General features: G+C 39.8%; 1 non-coding gene across 1 annotated transcript; it reads left to right on the forward strand.

The window, feature by feature from the left end:
- The first annotated feature begins 6,169 nt into the window (after window positions 1-6,169).
- LOC141722672 (small nucleolar RNA R71) lies at window positions 6,170-6,276 on the forward strand. Its single transcript, XR_012575678.1, has one exon. It is a non-coding gene; the product is annotated as a small nucleolar RNA R71 (small nucleolar RNA).
- The last annotated feature ends 2,252 nt before the right edge of the window (window positions 6,277-8,528 follow it).

Below are 8,528 nucleotides of genomic sequence, written 5' to 3' on the forward strand. Positions count from 1 at the left end.
AACCTTTGAAGACTGCTGCAAGTGGTTTTGAAGCAAGAGTAGTTACTGGAAAGGAAGCAAGAGATAAAACTGGATTGGGAAGTGCTGATGAAAGAAGAATACAGAACACTACCAATGATCCAACTTCCTTGAGTGAACCAGGTATTGGAGCAACTCCTGAGAGATTGAATCAACTGGAATCTGTACAAATAGTTTACCATACCTACTTGAAAGAACACATCTTGTTGTACTTCATGACAGATGGTAGGGTTTATCATATAAGGCAAAATGACATTCCATTGAAGTATTTTGAAGAATTGGAGCATGTACTATTCTTACTTCAAGTGAATGACAGATTGACAGGAAGTGCTGCAAACTATTTGAAGGATCAGATTCAGAGACAGATAGGCTTTATTCTGTTAAGTCTGACAACACATATGTTCCAAAGTACAGAGATCACAAGGGTGATATAGTTGAAATGAAGCCCAACACTGCTAAGATTATAACTACCTTTCTGGGTTACAGGGCTGTGGAATTCAATCTTGAGTCCGATAAGGCATATTTGATCAGACTGGATCAGGATATGAGAAAATCTAAGATTAATGATCTCAGGGCTGCAATCTTTCAAATTGGTGAAGATATTGCAGAGCTTAAAGATGCTAAAAGGAGGATGATTGATGAACTTAGATATGCTGAGAAATGTTTGTTAAAGAACTATCTCAGAACAACTCCTGACATCAGAGAGATCAGAAGATGAAGCCAAGTCAAGATCTACAACTGATTAAATTCTGATATCTGTACAGACTGAAGCTGTTATCAGAAGTTAAAGATTGGTAAAGCTTTAAGGACTATAAGTTGTAGTTATCTAGTCTAATTCTCATACATTTGTACTTAATGTTTTTGACATCATCAAATATCTATTAAACTTGTATATTATGCTAATTTACAAGTTGGGGGAGATTGTTAGATATATTTGATAATGTCATGGCTAATATGATTTATGTTTAGTTTTTAGATCTTACTTAAACAGGATAAATCAATACTTACTGGAAGTCAGGACTTAAGGATAGTAGTACTTATATTATCAGGAGATAATCATCAGAAGATGGATATCAGAACTTAAGTACTGAAGGACGTTCAGATAAGGACATCAGCTGATTAAAGGAAAGAAGATCGAGATAAACATAAGAAGAGATATGCATGAAGAAGGAGTTCTATGAAGAATAGAATGCTTGGAAGAAAAGATATCTGATTGATATATTTTAGGAAGCAGAATTATATTCCATATCAGTTAGCAATTATCTTGTAACTGTGTAGTATATAAACACAGACATAGGGTTTACACTATAAGTGTTATCATATTCGAGAAGATTATTTATATAACCCTAGCAGCTCTCGTGATATTTGTTCATCACTGAGAGGTAACAGTTCCATACTGTAACAGAGTTTATTATTTCAATAAAGTTTGTTTTCTGTTACTTGAGTTATTAGAGTTCGATTTGATTGTACTTTACACTGTATTCACCCCATCTACAGTGTGTGTGACCTAACACGGATCATTCTCAAAAATCTCCAACGCTCCATGTGGAAACACAGTTGTGACAATAAAAGGTCCAGACCACCTTGATTTCAACTTCCCAGGAAAAAGTCGGAGACGGGAGTTGAATAAAAGAACTTGCTGCCCCGGCACAAATAACTTAGGATGAAACTTCCTGTCGTGCCACTTTTTCACTTTTTCCTTGTACATTTTGTTGTTCTCGTACGCTTGGAGTCAAAATTCATCAAGTTCATTAAGTTGAAGCATTCGCTTCTTTCCAGCTGCATCTAGATCCAGGTTCAACTTCTTCAACACCCAATAGGCCTTATGCTCAAGCTCCGCAGGTAAATGACATCCCTTACCATACACAAGTTGAAACGGGGACATCCCAAGTGGAGTCTTATATGCTGTTCTATAAGCCCAAACAGCTTCATCGAGCTTTAAAGACCAATCCTTCCTTGACGGAAAAACAACCTTCTCTAAAATGCGCTTGATTTCTCTGTTAGACACTTCCGCTTGACCATTTGTTTGCGGATGATAGGCAGTAGCAACACGATGATTCAAATTGTAGCGCTGCATCATAGAAGTAAACTTACGGTTGCAGAAATGCGACCCTTCATAACTTATGATTACTCGCGGCATTCCAAACTTTGTGAAAATCTGCTTATGAAGAAAATTCAACACTGCCTTTGCATTATTCGTCGGTAGAGCTTTGACTTCCACCCATTTTAAGACATAATCGACTGCGAGCAAGATGTACTGATTATTGTAGGACGAGACAAAAGGCCCCATGAAATCGATTCCCCAAATATCAAAGACCTCGACTTCAAGCATCACATTTAACGGCATTTCCTCCTTTCTCGTAAGATTTCCCACTCTTTGGCAACGATCACACCTTAGAACAAACTGATGAGCATCCTTAAACAAAGTAGGCCAGAAAAAACCTGCTTGCAGTATACGAGCTGCCGTCTTCTCACCACCATAGTGTCCACCATAAACTGTGGAGTGGCAGTCTCGTAATATCCCCTCCGTCTCACAGAATGGGATACATCTCCTGATGATCTGGTCAGCTCTCTGTCTAAACAAATATGGTTCATCCCACATATACCACTTCACTTCATGCATTAACTTCTTCTTTTGAGTTGTGGTCAGATTATAAGGCATTATATTGCTTACAAGATAATTCACAATATCTGTGAACCATGGTTCTTCCTCCTGAACTGCGAACAACTGCTCATCCGGAAAAGATTCATTGATCAATATCTTAGCATGTGAAGTCGACTCGGGATTCTTCAATCTAGAAAGATGGTCAGCTACTTGATTCTCAGTACCTTTCTGATCCTTGATCTCTAACTCAAATTCCTGTAGCAAGAGCACCCAACGAATGAGTCTCGGCTTCAAATCCTTCTTGGAAACCAAATAGCGAATCACCGCATGATCCGTGAACACTGTCACCTTTGTCCCAAGCAAATAAGATCGAAATTTTTCGAAACCAAAGACTATAGCCAAGAGCTCCTTCTCAATAGTGGTGTAGTTCATTTGCGCCCCATTTAAGGTCTTGCTAGCATAGTAGACCATATGAAAGAGGTTATTCTTGCGCTACCCAAGAACTGCGCCCACCGCATAATCACTCGCATCGCACATCATCTCAAAAGGCTCTGTCCAATCAGGTGCTGTAATAACTGGTGCAGTTATCAAACTCTTCTTGAGAGTCTCGAATGCCGTCAAGCAGTCATCATCAAATTTAAAAGGCACATCCTTCTCAAGCAAGTTGCACAACGGCTTAGATATCTTCGAAAAGTCCTTGATGAAACACCGATAAAAACCCGTATGACCAAGAAAACTACGGATTCCTTTCACATAAATAGGTGGTGGAAGATTTTCAATGACTCCCACCTTGGCTTTGTCCACCTCAAGACCCTTGCTAGAGACCTTATGCCCAAGAATAATGCTTTCACGCACCATAAAATAACATTTTTCCCAATTGAGTACCAAATTAGTTTCCACACACCTTTTGAGTACTGCACAAAGATTATTCAAACATTCATCATATGAATGTCCAAAGACGGAGAAGTCGTCCATGAACACCTCGACATTATTTCCAATCATGTCAGAGAATATAGCCATCATACATCTCTGAAAAGTGGCCGGTACGCCACATAACCCAAATGAAACTCTATAAAAAGCAAACGTGCTAAATGGACAAGTGAAGGTAGTCTTTTTTTGATCCTCTAGTGCAATACAAATCGGATTATACCCCGAATAGCCATCCAGAAAAAAATAATACTCATGCCCGGCCAACCTGTCAAGCATCTGATCAATAAACGGAAGAGGGAAGTGATCCTTCCTCGTGGCCTTGTTCAACTTTTTGCAGTCCATGCATACCCTCCATCCTGTGACTGATCGAGTGGGGATGAGCTCATTCTTCTCATTTGCTACCACAGTGATACATCCTTTTTTAGGTACACATTGCACGGGGCTCACCCAAGAACTGTCAGAAATAGGATAAATGATTTCTGCATCTAGCCACTTCAGAATTTCTTTCTTCACCACTTCTTTCATGATAGGATTAAGTCTGCGCTGTTGCTCAACAGTCGGCTTACTACCCTCTTCTAGCAGAATCTTATGCATACAGTATGAAGGGCTGATCCCTTTGATGTCTGCTATAGTCCATCCGATAGCCGATTTGAATTCTCTCAAGATCCTTAAGAGCTTGTCCTCCTCACAACCTGAAAGGTCAGATGCAATAATAACAGGTAACGTAGATGCATCACCTAAAAAAGCATACCTCAAGTGTTCAGGCAACGGTTTAAGCTCCAAGGTAGGTGCTTCCTCAATAGATGGTTTGAGCTTTCCTACAGCATTTTTGAGGTCAGAAGTACCAAGAGATTTAAATGGCATGTCTAGCTTTCGCCTCCATGGAGAAGCATTTAGATATTGTAGTTGTTCATTGACATCCTTATCATCACTATCAAAATCCCCCACTAAGGCTTTCTCTAATGCATCAGTCATTAGCATATGATCAAGTTCTGACGTAACCGCAGAATCAATCAAATCCACTTTTAAGCACTCCTCATCTTCTGTAGGGAATTTCATTGCTTTGAATACATTGAATGTCACATCCTGATCCTGGACCCGCATTGTAAGTTCACCTTCTGCACATCTATCAAGGTATGGCCTGTAGCCAAGAAAGGTCTTCCCAAGGTTATGGGAATCTTCTTATCTTCCTCGAAATCCAGAATAACAAAGTCTGCAGGAAAGAAGAGCTTATCCACCTTGACTAGCACATCCTCCACTATGTCTCGTGGGTATATAATAGAACGATCAGCCAATTGTAGAGACATGTAGGTGGGCTTTGGATCAGGCAAATTCAACTTTTTAAAGATCGAAAACGGCATCATATTGATGCTTGCTCCTAAATCACAAAGGCACTTGTCAAAAGATAACCTGCCAATGGTGCAAGGAATGGTGAAGCTACCTGGATCTTTAAGCTTTGGAGGTAACTTTTGTTGCAGCACAGCACTGCATTCTTCCGTTAGAGCAATGGTCTCAAGATCATCCAGTTTCACCTTCCTTGAAAGAATACTCTTCATAAATTCCACATAACTAGGCATTTGCTCTAGAGCCTCAGCGAAAGGTATATTGATGTGAAGTTTCTTGAACACCTCCAGAAACTTACCGAACTGCTTATCCAGCTTTTATTGTTACAATCTCTTAGGGAAAGGTGGTGGAGGATAGAGCTGTTTCTCCCCTGTATTACCCTCAGGAAGAGTGTGTTCAACAGTAGTCTTCCTTGGTTCCGTCGCTTTCTCCTTTTGCTTAGCTTCTTCATCACCAGCTTCAGCTTCTCCTTCTTTTGCTTTTTCAGCATCAAACAACTTTTCCAGACCTTAAAGTAATAGCCTTGACTTGCTCTTTAGCTTCCTTCCTGCCTGACACTTCAGTATCACTGGGAAGTGTGCCAGGTTGACGATTGAGCACTGCATTGGCTATTTGACCGATTTGATTTTCCAAGGTCTTGATAGAAACCGCCTGACTTTTGCACAACAGCTTAAGTTCCTCAAAATCAGCACTAGAGGGTGGAGCTGCACCTCCTTGTTAAGGATATGATTGCCTTTGAGCATAATGTTATGGTTGCTGAAATCCAGGTGGATTAAACTGTTTACTTACGCCTTGCTGATATGGTTGCTGAATAGCATTCTGATTATTACTCCAGCTGAAATTTGGATGATTTTTGTTGTTAGGATGATACGTAGCTGGCACAGGTTGCTGTTGTCGCTGATAATTGTTCACATACTGAACAGATTCATTAACAAGAGAACACTGCTCTGTAGCATGAGAACCTCCACAAAGCTCACAAACCATAGTTATCTGATTAACCCCATAGGTGGCTAGAGAGTCGACCTTTATAGACAGCGCTTGGAGCTGCGCTGCAATAGCTGTAGCTGCATCGACTTCCTGAATACCTGCTACCTTCCCAGGCATCATCCTTTGAGTTGGGTTTTGATGCTCATTTGCAGCCATCGTCTCAATAAGATAATAAGCCTCAGTATAGCTTTTGGCCCACAAGGCGCCTTCAGCTATTGCATCGAGCATGGGCCGAGATTGGGCCCCAAACCATTATAGAAACCAGTGATCACCATCCAATCAGGCATTCCATGATGTGGACACTTTCTCAACATCTCTTTGTAGCGCTCCCAAGCTTCGCACATAGATTCTGTAGGTTGCTGCACAAACTGAGTAAGAGCACTCCTCATAGAAGCAGTCTTCGTCATTGGATAAAACTTCACCAGAAACTTTTGCGCAAGATCTTGCCAAGTAGTGATAGACCCAGCTGGTTCAGAATGTAACCAGTCCTTAGCTTTATCCCTCAGCGAGAATGGGAAAAGCCTCAGCTTGATAGCCTCATCAGTCACACCATTATATTTGAAAGTACTGCAGATCTCGACAAAATTCCTTATGTGCATGTTGGGGTCTTCAATCGCAGCACCTCCGAAAGAAACAGAATTCTGCACCATCTGAATAGTGCCCGGCTTGATTTCAAAGTTATTGGCCTCAATAGCCGGGTGCATGATGCTAGACCGAATGTCATCAATTTTGGGCTGAGAAAAGTCCATAAGAGCTGGATCTGCTTGAACAATACGATCACCCATGATTAATGCTTCTTTCTGCTCACTTCCTGAATCCGAATCTTCAAAATCTATCTTCTCCGGAATATCAAGAACTTCGTCTGTCTCCTCAGCCGTATCTAAAGTCCTCTTGCGAGTACGAGAACAAGTTTGCATAAACGCTCGCTAAAGTACCTGAAACACAACCGGAAACAATAAGTAACACGTCTTAATCACTGAGTCCTAATGACCAATGATGGTAAGTACATAAACTAAATAAATACGTCGAGTCCTCGGCAGCGGCGCCAAAAACTTGTTAGGGCGAAAACACGCGCTAATAACACACGCAAGTATACGCGTTCGCAAGTAATATAGAATACTTTCTAGTTCGTTCCCACAGAGACTCAGACTAATTATGTTCAATTAAACTCACTCACCAGTGTATGATTACTTTTCAATGTTAAGACAATAACACTTAGATTTGATTAACTAGTTATTAACTACAATTAACTACGAGAATTAAACACTTAATTAACACTTGAATTAACAATATTAAAACACTCATGAGATCACAACTTCATTACTACTTCCTTCAATAGCTATTGTTATTACCCTTAGCATGCAACAGTGATGATATTAATCGAATAACACGAAACTGATAAAAGCCAACTTTCATTGTACTAATACCATTCTACCAAGCATCCACAATTAAGATAGAAGTTGAATAGGCATCAATTATGTTGAGTCCCTATATGTCTACAAAAATTGACAACATAACGATTTAAGCACAAGTTATTCCTTTTGATTACACAGGGTGAATAAAACGGTTAGAGTTATCCACTAATCACGCATACTCGTACATGAACCTATGCTAGCATGGCAAGTTCTAAACCTCAAGATCCACCGTCGCTTCACAAGAGATTAACACCCTATCTTATATGTTCGCGATGCACATAAGACGAATACGTACAACTAATACAAGATATCATACAATCATCACACACTAAGGTATTAAACAACTAACTAAAGAATTCCATAATAAATCCGTTACGACCCCATGATCACGATTAGCCCATGGTAGCACTCATCGTCATCATGGGTTCATATGAAAACATGATAATAACACACGAGAATAATAACTAAAACTACTTATATTAAACCAGAGTACGTCACAAGAGTAAATAGGTTCAAAGTAAAGAAAACTAGCATCCAACGTTACAACGACATAAAGAATCACAAGAAAATAAGCTTCCTCTTCGTTGTGATGTGCTAAAACGGTCTTCTTCCTTATCTCCTCGCTCTTCGATTAATAATACGATCCAACCTTTGTGAAACGTCTCTAAAATCTACTTATATAGGAGTCCCATCAAGCCCATCTAACTCAGAAGTTGGAAGTCAAACAGAAATAGAAGTCTAAAATATTAATTCTAAAAATCCGACCCTGCGCGGCCGCTCAGCATTCCTGAGCGGGCACTCAGCCCCCTTCTGGAAACTGATCCATTTTTCTCCCGTTTCTTCGCTGCAATCTGCTCCTATCTTCCCACTTGCAATGCTAAACACATGCCAAGGCTTATTATCGATGAATTCTCTCCCGAAATGCAACTAATACCCTGAAATGCATAAACACTAGAAAAACGCATCAAATACACAAAATACTTGATTTCAAGACACCAATTCAAGCTATTATAAGACGTTCTAAGTGTTATAAAATGCCACTTATCAAAGTTGATATTCACAACAATGAGAACATGACGTTTACCCATGTTATGACAGCATCCAATGTGGACAACACATCTCATTGAGTGGTACGAAAATAATTTATAAATTTTATAACACAAGTGTCCAACTTTTTTTAATACTTTGACTTGTACTTATTTTTTACACCTCTATTGTAGTATATCCCA

Source organism: Apium graveolens, chromosome 4 (genome assembly GCF_009905375.1).
Source record: "Apium graveolens cultivar Ventura chromosome 4, ASM990537v1, whole genome shotgun sequence".
In the NCBI taxonomy this organism is placed as follows: Eukaryota; Viridiplantae; Streptophyta; class Magnoliopsida; order Apiales; family Apiaceae; genus Apium; species Apium graveolens.